Raw genomic sequence first — 12,481 nt, forward strand, 5'->3', positions numbered from 1 at the left:
TCCCCTAAGTTCTGTCCCTCCCACCTCACTGACCTTTTTATCAGTCCACACCACATTCATTCATTAAGAAGTTGCCTCTTTAACTCACCTGGGCCACACAGGTACATTCACCTCTATCCCAAAATCACTTAATCAACTACTTGCTCAGTACAAGGCCCAATGCTTTGTGCTGTTGTTCAATCCTGTCAGACTCTCCATGACCCCATAGACCAAAGTCCACCAACACTGTACATGGGATTTTCATACTCCAGTGGTTTTCCATTTCCTTTTCCAGGGGATTAAGGCAAATATAGGCTAAGTGACTTTGCCCAGGGTCACATAGCTAATAAGTATCTGATATCAGATTTGAACTCAGGTCTTTCTTTCTTTCTTTCTTTTTCTTTCTTTCTTTCTTTCTTTCTTTCTTTCTTTCTTTCTTTCTTTCTTTCTTTCTTTCTTTCTTTCTTCTCCTCCTCCACTTCTTCACAGGGCAATGAATGTTAAGTGACTTGCCCAGGGTGACACAGCTAGTAAGTGTCAAGTGTCTGAGGTCGGATTTGAACTCAGGTCCTCTTAAATCCAGGGCCAGTGCTTTATCCACTCTGCCACCCAGCTGCCCCCCTCCAGTTACACTCTTAACAAGGATTTGTTTTGTTTCCTGTTTTTGTGGCACTTTGGAATATATACAGCTCCTCCCCAGCGGCAGTTCTATGAAGTAGCTTGGGCACATAGGATAATGCTGGGTCTCATATATGCTGACATTTACCTCCTCTGGGGACTCTGTCTTCTCTATGTAAAATGAGGGTGTTGGTATAACGGGCTTCATATCCAAGTACATTTTCCTAAAGTGAATCGGCCCTTTATCTGGCAAAGAACCTGGTTTGCTATCTGCTATGTTGTCATGCGATATTTCATGTCTCAAAGAGGAAACACGGATACAAAGATGGATCTCTGTGTGGGAAAGGAACAAACATTACATTCTTCCTTCCATTTCCAGAATTTCCCCGAAAAGGGAGATCAGAGACAGCCCCATTTCACAGTGATACTTTGTATTGCAACCAAGACAAAAAAAAAAAAAAACAACCAACTCATGTGGTCCCATAGCAGCAAGTGAAATGGACTGGAGGAAAGACCACAGGGTCCAGGGACAGTTGTTCAGTTGTTGAATATGTGACCCTAGACATTGGGGAAGAAAGAGTTGTGAGTCTCTGAGAGAGGAAGAGGAGGAGGAGGAAGAGGAGCATGAGGAGAAGGAAAAGAAGAAGGAGGAAGAGGAGGGGGAGGAAGAGTATGAGGAGAAGGAGAAGGAAGAGGAGGAAGAGGAGCATGAGGAGAAGGAAAATAAGGAGAAGGAAGAGGAGAAGGAGGAGAAGGAGAAGGAAGAGGAGGAGGAGGAAGAGAATGAGAACAATAGCAGCAGCAACAAAAACTCACATGCTTTTAAAAATCTAAAATGTAAAAAGAACTTTCTCCACATAGAATCCTGTAGTAAGATCAGTTAAGGATTATCCAGTTTTCCAGATGAAGAAACTGGGGCTCAGAAAGGAGGAGGGAACCCTGGGGTGCACAGGGGGTAGACAGCAGAGTCAGGATTCTAGCCCAAGTTCCATGATCCTGAGCTCAGAGCTCCTTCCACCACAATACATTGTGCCATGTGACCCAGGAGGGCAGAATGTCACTTATCTTTGCTTCTTTCATGGCATGGACAGTTGTGCCCAAAACAAAGCTGGGGACCTGCTCTAGCTATTCACCAGAAGCTGTGAAACCAACATCTTTGCTTCTGGACAATAGAGTTAGATGGATTAGAGGTTCCAGTGTGATTCAGAGACACATTAGCCATTGAGAGTTTGGGAGTTGAAATAATCAGATTGATTCTGTGTCTTTTTATTGATCCTATTGATTAATTGATTTTGTCCTGTCACTATCATGATTCTTTTCCCCTAAACTAAGTTCAGAAATACACTTGTTCTGTGATGAATTAAGTTTAGTAATCTAGTTCATCTGGATTCTTGTGTCTCTGTTGTTGTTTTTTTCTTGTGTCAAGGAAATCTGTTGCCCTTGAAGGATGTAGGTGGACACTAGGGAGTCTGGTGTAGTATCTTTATACCACCAAGCTAATCTTCAATGGTGTCTGATTTGTTATCCAAAGAAGTCTGGTTCACTCTCTCTGTCCTTGCAGATGTAACTAGACTCAAACAATGGACATTTCTTAGCCATTGGAAGGAATATAAGGGGGTTATTGCTAGCCCTCATTTTAAATTTCCATCCAATCTTGTTTTCTTCCATCTATGATGTCAGCCTTCCTATGTCCTATACTTCCCAAAACTGTAAAAGAGAGTTGCCCCCCACACTTTGAGGTCCTAGCTCTGACTGGTAAGTTCACACTTTAGTAATAAGTTGTTCATGCTGGAAACTTTGTGCCTCAGTTTACCTTAATTTTAACTGTAACACTGTGGAGCTCACCAGGATTCCATTGATAAGCCAAGTGTCCTGGGCAGGTGGGTGAGAACAGAACAATTCAAGAGCATCCCCTACAGGTTAAGGAGGGTCTATGAAGACAATAATGAGGTTATCTGCACTATCTATAGCAAAGAGAATGAGTCCACATTGAGATTAGGGCAGAGAGAAGGGGAATCTCCTATTCTGTAACCCATCACCAGGGACCATCGTGTCTTCCTGACTCTACATGTGTTCTCCCTCTGATGTCTATGTCTACAGTAGGATACTCCTCTCCCAGCACTGGGAACCTCAGGTGAACAAGCATCCAGATAGTCCCTGGCACCAAGGCAGCCTGTCTTGTGGCTCTTGCTGGGTAGCTAGTCTAGACTCTAGCTCTGCTGGGTGCAGCTGGCTTGGGAGTATCAGTGACTGTTCCCCAGTCCAAAAATTCTCTCTGTGATTCATATATTTTCAAATCTTTTGATTGCCTCAGGCACAACTAGAAAGAACCAGGTACCATTAGGAGCCCTCAGTGGGCTATCCTAGTTTCATAGTAGGGCCTGAGAAAGATGGGAAGAAGAAAGTTACTTTCCAAATACTAACTGGCCCCTCACAACAACCTTTATCTTCCAAAGATTCCTGGGTTCACAGCCTCTCTAAAGGACTCTATCTAGGTTTGGGACTTGGACAGTATAAAATAAAATGTCTGTGTCTAGCTGACCCCCCTCCTCTCAACACCCTTCTTTGTCCCTCCTGTCTTCAGATTTTTCAGAATTAATTAGGAAACTCTAAGGGATCCTGGGCTTAACCCACCCACTTATGGGTATGTAGGCCTTTGGGGCTGTGGAAATATTTTTAAATGACTAACTTAATTTGGGGGGCTAATCTGACTGGAGGACTAATCTGGGGACTTTTGACTATTTGGCTGACTTCGTTTAATTTAATATGGGCCATTTATAAAGTTCCACCACACTGCTCCCAAACTGATAGACTAAAGATTAAGAAGCCTCTTAACCAAATAATCAAAGCAGAGTTTATTTATGAGATACTATTTCAAATTAGGAATACAGGGAAATAAAGTACAACCTGACTGCTTTCCTGCGGTCTCTTTCTACTGTGTCTCTTTCCCACCTGCTGCTCTTCGAACTTCTTCAATAAGGGCCTTAGCCGCCTCCAGCCTCAGGGCACGTTACACTTTCCCTGGTTTGTATTAAGGCCTGTAACCTTGTCAGCTGAACTCTCCTCTGTCCTTGTCCATGCTCCCCTGTAGTCAGCCTCTCTCCTAGTCCTTCCTCGAGTCTTCGTCCTCTAGTCAGCCGCCCCGCCCCCCCCCCCCCCCCGGGGGGTCTCACTCCCAGGTCTATATATACCTTTTCTTCTCTCCACTCAAATCTCGGGGCTTCCTTCGCCCCCACAGACCAAGCTAATCCGCCAGCCAGAGCTGCAGCTGGTGGTGGGGTGGTGTGCTATCGAGCCTCATGCAGCACAGGCCATCCGGGATGCTTCAGATAGCTCCGCTCATGTCAGAGGAAGCTGGGGCTTTTTTTTTTCCCCCCAGCTGTCTGACCTGGCATCTTGTATAGCCCATGGGGCTTTTTCTCCTCAGCTGAAGCTGAGGAGGAGGGGGAGAGACCCTGAGGGCCTAAGGCTTTCTAATCTCAGCCTAAAGGTAGGGTCCCCAAATCAAAATAAATTTCCACAGGGCCAAGGTAGGATTGAAAAGGATCCCTGGGAAAATGTAAGGCAGAACTGTACTTCTCATCCCACCTTGATGCTGCCCGATTTAGACCTCCTGAGTTTTCCTGGGACTAATTACCCTGCTCTTGGTGCTGCCAGTTGTATGGATCACTATGTTCAGGGTGGCCAAGACATTCTGCAGACCCACCTGGCAGAGGGGAGAAGCCCCTTTCTCCCATTTCCTTGGGGCCTCAGCAGCTAGGCACTTATGAGATCTAATGTGGTCTCTGTGAACAATTAGCAGGAAGCTGTGGGTTTGGGGGTTCTCACCTCCCTGAGCTACTTCCTGTGGGGGTGGCCTATATTCTTGATTCTCTCTGCTCCCTTGGTAAGGAACTTGGGGGAGGCCTCTCATGCAGACAGAGAGGAAGTATTAGAGTGACTGCATGACCCAAGGGAAGCCCAGCACTTACCATACCCCACTAATTGTTCTCTTGCTATCATAGCTATTACAGCTTCAGAATCAATAATTTGTACAATGTAGAGGTCAGTGTCACTGTGGGTGAGGTCGGGGATGAGCAGGGAGCCATTGGAGAAGATCTTCTCCCTGATATCTGTTGGCGTCTGGACTCCAGAAGGGACACTGTAGTTAACAATCTTGTTAAAGTCCTCTATCATCTTTCTGTACCAAGTATAGCTGAGAGCCCCTGGATGTCCAGAATGACACTGCTGCCCACAATCCCAAATGGATGACTTGGCAAAACTACGATTAGAGCACCTTGAACAGATGTTGGCTGGATCCAGGAGTTCAGGAGGGAGAAAGAGAGGGCAGGAAGGAGGCAGAAGTCAGCAGGGTTCCCCTAAGCTCCTGACAGGTCCACATCACTGAGCTGTCTTTAAGGTAAGACTGCAAACCTGCCCCAAGTTCTGCTGGGGGTTCAGTGGGGGATGTTTGAAGAGGATTCATGTGCTTGCACATCATTCTTTCTGTCCCAATCTCTACAAACATCTGAGAGTTTGTCTGTAACCCATTTTAGCTCCCTCCATGGACTTGATTCAGAGAGGAACTGCCAATATGGAAGGCAAAACAATGAAGGGAGAAGTGAATCAACTAATAGATGTGGTTGGGAATAGAAATCAGATCTTAGACCTGGACAGAACCTTACAGATCATTGAATTAAATGTTTTCAGTTTACCGATAAGAACATCAAGGCCCAGATAAGTTAAAAAGTAAATAGAAAAGGCAATATTTGAACCCATATCTTCTGGCCCCAAACCCAGGGAGGGCATTTCCCAAACCCTGGGTGCATTTTAAGACTGTCAGAGTTTGGCTCCCAAATAGTCCTGGGAGGAAGGTGGTGGTCCTGGGATAAGTGAGCTGTCCATGGTCACACAGATAATAAACATCAGAGCTGGGATCCACACCCAGGTCTCCTCTGACTGTAAAAAATCCGTTTTTTTCAGCTGCAGGGCTGGATGTTGCCCTGAGTCTCAGGTGGAGTGATGTCAGATGTGGACTGAGAGCCCTGAGCTGCTACTTCCCCTCTGCCCCTGGCTCAGGAAAGACACCCCTGGCTAGGTGAGCAGAGGCTTTCTGAGACAGACCCCCTGGCATTGGTCTCCTTCCTTCCAGTGCTTATGTTGATTCACTTGTCTTTATACTAGAATCCCCCAGGCTCCCTCTCCTCCCCTGGACTCCAGCAGAGCTGGTGTCTCACTTGTGATCAGGAGCCCCTTCCAGGGGCTGCCCCCACTGTGAGGAGCTTCTGTGGGTTTCTTGATCATTCTGTGCTGCCCACTGTGTGTGAGTACCTCTGTCCTTGCTAGGAATCTCTGCCTTCACCTCAGCTGTGTCTTCCCAAGTGCAGACTGGGGGTGTCCCTGCTGGGCTCCAGACTACAGCTGTCCCTGCCTGCAGCCCAGAGCTGTGTCTGCTGTCTCCTCCTTCTCCTTCTTTGGGGACTGTCTCTGTCTTCAGGGCTGGAGCTCTTCTATCTGCCAGGATCACATGGGCCCCACAGGGCAGGGACTTGGCCTCTCACATTTTCCCTACAACCCTTTCCTAGTATTTCCAGTGAGAAGAGGTAAAAACCCAATTTAGTGTGGTTTCCTGCCTCTATCTCTTACTTTGCTTCCTCTGTCTCAGGCACAGCCTGAGCTACGGGGCTCTTGAAATGTGTGACTCTGGAGGAGAACACCACTCCTTGCTCCCTTTATGCAGAAGGCTTCTGAAGAGTGTTCTGGTCTAGGGGCCATGGAGCCATTTGTCGTAGGATCATTGATGGTAACTTTGTGTTGAGCCCCTCATCTTCCCTCTTCCATTTTCTCTGAGGCTAAGCCTGTGTATTCCCTGATCTATTAAGGAAGCTGAGATCGATTTCCTTTAGATCCACTGTTGAACAGCTGTTCTTTCACTGTTCTGTCTGACTGTTCATGACCCCATTTAAGGTTTTCTTGGCAAAGATACTCTTGGGGTTTGCCATTTCCTTCTCTAGCTTATTTTATATATGAGGAACTAGGGTAAACAGGGTTAAGTGACTTGCCCAGGGTCACACAGCCTGCCATCTTGTCTCCATGCCCCTATCCCATACTCTCATATTCAGATTCCCATTGCCTCTTCCTGAACTATTCAACAGTCTTCTATTCATTCTTCCTGCCTCCTCTTTGGTCTCCTGGCCTCTCCTCTCTCCTCTCTATCAATTAATATTCCTAAAACATCTGACCATGTGCCCTCTGCTACTGAAATATCTTCAGTGGCCCCTTATTGTATCTAGGATCAACTACAAACCCCTCACCCCTTTCTGGAAGTTCTCCACCCTCTGGCTACTGCCTACCATTCTAGAGTTGTTCCAGATTATCCTCCTCAAACACTTTGCATTCAAATCAAACTGTGCTCCCCTACCCCCACTCCCAAGCTGTCCCCCTTACACAGCATTCCCTCTCCCTCACACATAACCCCATTAATCACACTTAACCCCCATTGCCCTGCAAAAAAAAAAAAAAAAAACAAAAAACAAATAGTCATCATTTGATTCATTTTTAAATTTTTTTTGCAGGGCAATGAGGGTTAAGTGACTTGCCCAGGGTCACACAGCTAGTAAGTGTCAAGTGTCTGAGGCCAGATTTGAACTCAGATATTCCTGAATCCAGGGCCGGTGCTTTATCCACTGTGCCACCTAGCTGCCCTGAACCAATTATTCTTTTTTTTTTCTTTTTTTTTTTTTGTGGGGCAATGAGGGTTAAGTAACTTGCCCAAGGTCACACAGCTAGTGTCAAGTGTCTGAGGCTGGATTTGAACTCAGGGTCTCCTGAATCCAAGGCCAGTGCTTTATCCACTGCACCACCTAGCCACCCCGAACTAATTATTCTTACTATTCCTTCTCAGTGAATACCTTTGGCTACAATAATTGCCTTTCTGTCTGATTGTTAATGGGGAGCACCATGGTAGAAGCTCATGAGAAACAGTGCTAGAAGTTCTTTAACATTACCACTGAGAGATAATTGTCATCAGCTGCCTTCTGGGTCCCCAAATTATGAATGGAGAGGGAGTTGGATGAGTTGTGTCATTATTGGGTGGGCATCCCAAAGGGATCAAGGACATAAAGAAAAAAGCTATGAGTACATGAATATTTATAACAGTTTTTGTTGTGGGAAAGAACTGGAAACACATTGAATTTTCATCCAATGGGACATGGATTAACAACCTGATGAACCAAGATCGTGGAATTTTGTTGTCATAAGAGATGTGAATTCGATGGATTCAGAGAAATACGGAAGTAACTATATCAACTGATGAAAACTGAAGAGATCAGAACTGGCAAACCAATTTATAGAGTGGCCACAAGAATAGCAAGGATGAAGACATCCCAAAAGACCCAGAACTTAGGCCACTGAGGGGCCAATCGTGACTTCAAAAGATAGCAGGTGAAATGAGCCTCCCACCCCTTGGCTAGAGAAGTAATGCGTATGATCCTTGGGAAATGGACCCCAGGGAGGTTAGAGGATACACAGGGATCCAAGCTTAGCCTCATAGAGCAGAGGAAGAATGGGGAGAGGGGATCTTAATAACGTTATCCTTAATGACTCTGCAACACAATGCCTCAAAACCCCCTATACCCAAAGACCCTGTCCTACCAGAACATCCCATTGAAGCCTTCTACATATATGGAGCAAGGAACTGTGTTTTCTTCCAGACATACACACTTCAAGAGTCCCGTGGCTGAGCCTGGGCTGTGCCTAAGGTAGAGCAAGGTACAGCACAGCATTTAGGGCCATAAGACCTACATTTAAATCTCAGCTTTTCTGTCTGCTCCCTGTGTGACCCTGGGCAGGTCACTACTGACTTTTACCTGCTTTCTTATACTGTCACATGAGGTTCTAGGATCAGATCAACTCTGTTGTGGTTTTTGTTCAGTTGTGTCCAAATCTTTGTGACCCCATGGACCATACATAACACAAAAGTCATTTCTATTTTCTGCTATGTCCCAAAGTCTTCCATGACACTATCTCACTATCTCTGCCATCCCCTTCTCATTTTGCCTTCAATCTTTCCCAACATCAGGGTCTTTCCCAATGAGTCGTGTCTTTTCATTTTATGGCAAAAGTATTGAAGCTTCTGCTTCAATATTTGCCCTTCCAGGGAACAGCCTGAATTGATTTCTTTAAGTATTGAATGATTTGATCTCCTTGCTGTCCAAAGGACACTCAAAAATCCTCTCCAGCATCACAATTTCAAAGCATCAATTCTGTGTTGTTTAGCTTTCTAACTCTCACAGCCATACCTCGCTACTCAACCCCCCCCCCCAAAAAAAAACCAGAAACCAAAAACCAAACCATAGCTTTGTCTATATGGACCTTTGTCAGCAAGGTGATGTTGTATTCAGCATATAAGTTTAAATAAATAAAGTGACAACATACAACTTTGTGGTCCTCTATTTTACCACCTTAAACCAATCAGTTGTTCCACATTCAGTTCAAACTGTTACTTTTTCACCTACATACAGGCTCCTCAAAAGACAAATAAGACAATCTGGACCTACCATCTCTTTGAGGATTTGACACATTTTGATGTAATCCACGCTCACAGGCTTTGGTTGGTCAATGAAGCAGAAGGAAGTGGTTATCTGGAACTCTCTTGCTTTTTCAATAATGCAGCAATTGTTGGCCATTTTGAGTTTAGCTCCTCTGTTTCTTCAAAAACCAGTCTGCTCTGCTGGTAATTCTCAGTTCATATATTGCTGAAGCTTAACTTGCACCATCTTAAACAGAACTTTCCTGGTATGTGAAATGAACATTGTTGTTTGGTAGCACTACAGGGGAAGATGGCTCTGGTCTGCTTCATCCCCTTTTCCTGCACCCCAGCCCTGTGGGCCCCTTTGACAAGCCAAAGTAAAATGCCTGAATGAGGCACTGACATTCTGGTTTGGCCTGATAAGGGAGGGGAGCTCAGTCAGCAGTTTGAGTCCCAGAAAAAGCTCCAATCATGGATCCAAACATGCTTCCTTCCCTTCCCCCCTCTTTGTCCTCATTCTGATTGCAGAACCTTCTTACTCTGGGAGGGAGAGTCAGGGAGCATTACAGGGAGCCATTAGCTAATACAGAGCAGCCCATCTTCCCCTTGGGGGACAAAAAGTTCTCCCAGCATAGTGGGAGTAATCTGTGCAGGGGAGAGAGGAAATAGGAGGAAAGAATTTTTTGTTTGTCCTTCATTTTTGAAGAACACCAGTGAATTTACAAGGTGATGTCTTAACGTGTGAGTAAATGGATTTAAGTGAGGTAGAGCTGTGCAAAATCATTTGTTTCACTTTCTATTCTCAGTCATCAAAACCCAGTGGCAAGACAAAAGTCATAGCAAATGGCAATGGCCTGTGATGCAGTGGGTGACCTTGATGTCTTCAATGGCTGGCCAAACTCTAAGCGCTCCATTATGCCTTATTGGACCACCTTGACACCTTCTAGAATGAATTGTTCTCATCTGCTCTTTCTACTGGGGAAAATCTTCACATGATTGGAGTAAATAGCCTTCTACCTCACCAATGGGATTGAGGCCTATAGGTTATCCTCAGTCTGTGAGAACCAAGAGACAGGAAAGCACAGAAGGTGGGAGAGAAGGAAATATTAGAAGAGGGGAGAGAAGAGAAAGTCAGAGATAAAATCCTTGTCCTATAGAGTGCATGTGATCCTTGCTAACATAAGATCTCCAACCCTGAAGAGAGAGACCTCAGTCCCCCAGAGAAGGAGAGGGAGACAGAGTAAATAGACCAGGACTCTCAGGCAGGGACAGTCATGAGTCTGTTCACTAGCAGGGACAACTTCAGGGTCTGCACTTGTTCTCTGTGCAGGGAAGACACATTGTAGGGGGTGGGAGGGAAGGCAGAATTCCTAGCAAGGACAGAGGTAGACAGCACAGACTGATGGAGCTCAAAATACCTCAGAAGCTCCCCATAGTGGAGGCAGCCCCTAAAAGGGGCTTCTCATCACAGGTGAGTCATCAGGTCTGCTGGGACCCAGGGGAATGTGGGAAGCTTGGGGGATTCTGGCCCATATAGCGACAACTGACCAAGGATAAGGAGAAAGGACACCAGTCCCAGGGGCTGGTGTCTCAGAGACAGTCTCTGCAAACTTGACCAAGCAAGTCTTCCCTACACTGAATGCAGAGGAGAAAGTGGCAGCTGAGGGAAATCAGTTCACAACCCTGAGACTCAGACCAATGTCCAACCCCATAGCTGAGCAATCTCTGAAAATCCAAAATGAGTTTTTACAATCAGACGAGGCCTGGGCTTGTATTCCAGCCCTGATGTTTACTAGCTCTGTGACCATGGACAGTTCTCTTATTTATGTTGCTGTTGGTGGTGGTGGTCCTTCATTCTAGAAGAGGACCATGACACCTGGGTGATGTCATGACTTGCAGTGAATTGGATTTAAGTGAGGGAGGGCTGTTTAAGGCCACTAACCTAACTCTCTTCTCCAGAGCCATCTGGATCCAGTGGCATGATATATGTCAGGACTTCTGGAGATGACCCCATATGTTTAGGGATATTAGGGTTAAATAACTTGTCCAGGGTCACATAACTAGTAAGTGTCAAAGCTGAGATTTTAAACTCTGGCCCTCCCAGTTTTAGGATCAGTGCTCTATCCACTGTTCCACCTCACTGTTACTTACCTCTATTAGCTTGTCTTTATATGGAACATAATCTCCTTGATAGGAGGAACTTAAATTGTGTTACAGACCAAACTCAGATCCTCTTCAGAGAGTGGGACAAAGACATAAAAGACTACTCATACACATGCCTTTCAAAAAAGTACACTGAACCACACCAAGAGAGGAACAGCCTCAGAAAACCAGCAGCAAGCCCCACCTCAATAAATTACCAAGAGATCCTGAGCTCATTTGAGATGGAGCAGTCAAAGACCAACACCAGGCCCCACCACATGCCTCAGCATAAGTAGGGGAAAGGACAGACTCTAGTTGCCATATCTTTCCCCATAGTCCCAGGCAAACAGGGACCCTCCAATTGTCAGACCTCCACCTGCTTCAGCACAACTCCAGGAAAATGAAGAAACACCCCACCTGCCTCAGCACAGGACCCTTGCTAAGCATCAGATAAGCTCCCAGACCCCCATGGCTTCCAGCAGTATTCCATCCCCAACCCAGTGCAACAGAGACAAGGGTCCCCCTCTGCTATCCCCTTCCCTTTTATGGGAGAGTTCATTCCATTCACATTCAGTTATGATTACTAACTGTGTGTTTCCCTCCATCTTATTTTCCCCTTGTTTATACTTTTCTCTCTCCTTTCATCTTTTTCCTCCTCACCAGGATTTTACTTCTACTACTTTCCTCAATCTGCCCTCCCTTCTATCAATACCCCACCCCTTTCTTTTCTCTTTCACCCCCTACTTCCATATAGGGTAAGATAAATATCTATACCCAACTAAGTATGTATGTTACTCCTTCTTTGAGCCAAATCCAAGCAGAGTAAGGGTCAACTGATACTCATCTCCTCCCTTCTTTCCCTCTTCTGTAATAGGTCTTTTGCACCTCTTTCTGTGATGTAATTTATTCTATTCTGCCTTCCCTTTCCTCTTCTACCAAACCAATCCTTTTTTCACCGCCTAATTTTTATATCATCACATCAAAGTCAATTTATACCCACACCATCTGTCTATGTATGCTCCTTTTATTTGCCCTAATAGAAATATAGTTCTCAAGAACTGCAAATATCATATTCACACATAGGGATATAAACAGTTTAAACCTTATTGAATAACTTTTTTTCCTTCTGTTTGTTTTTGTTTTTTTGCAGGGCAATGAGGGTTAAGTGACTTGCCCAGAGTCACACAGCTAGTAAGTGTCAAGTGTCTGAGGTTGGATTCAGATCCTCCTGAA

At 45.3% G+C, this 12,481-nt stretch overlaps 1 protein-coding gene across 1 annotated transcript in view; it reads left to right on the forward strand.

The window, feature by feature from the left end:
• LOC122748249 (carcinoembryonic antigen-related cell adhesion molecule 2-like) overlaps window positions 1-12,481 on the forward strand; it is a 90,491-nt gene that overhangs the window by 15,896 nt on the left and 62,114 nt on the right. The window lies entirely within an intron of this gene.

Source organism: Dromiciops gliroides, chromosome 3 (assembly GCF_019393635.1).
Source record: "Dromiciops gliroides isolate mDroGli1 chromosome 3, mDroGli1.pri, whole genome shotgun sequence".
In the NCBI taxonomy this organism is placed as follows: domain Eukaryota; kingdom Metazoa; phylum Chordata; class Mammalia; order Microbiotheria; family Microbiotheriidae; genus Dromiciops; species Dromiciops gliroides.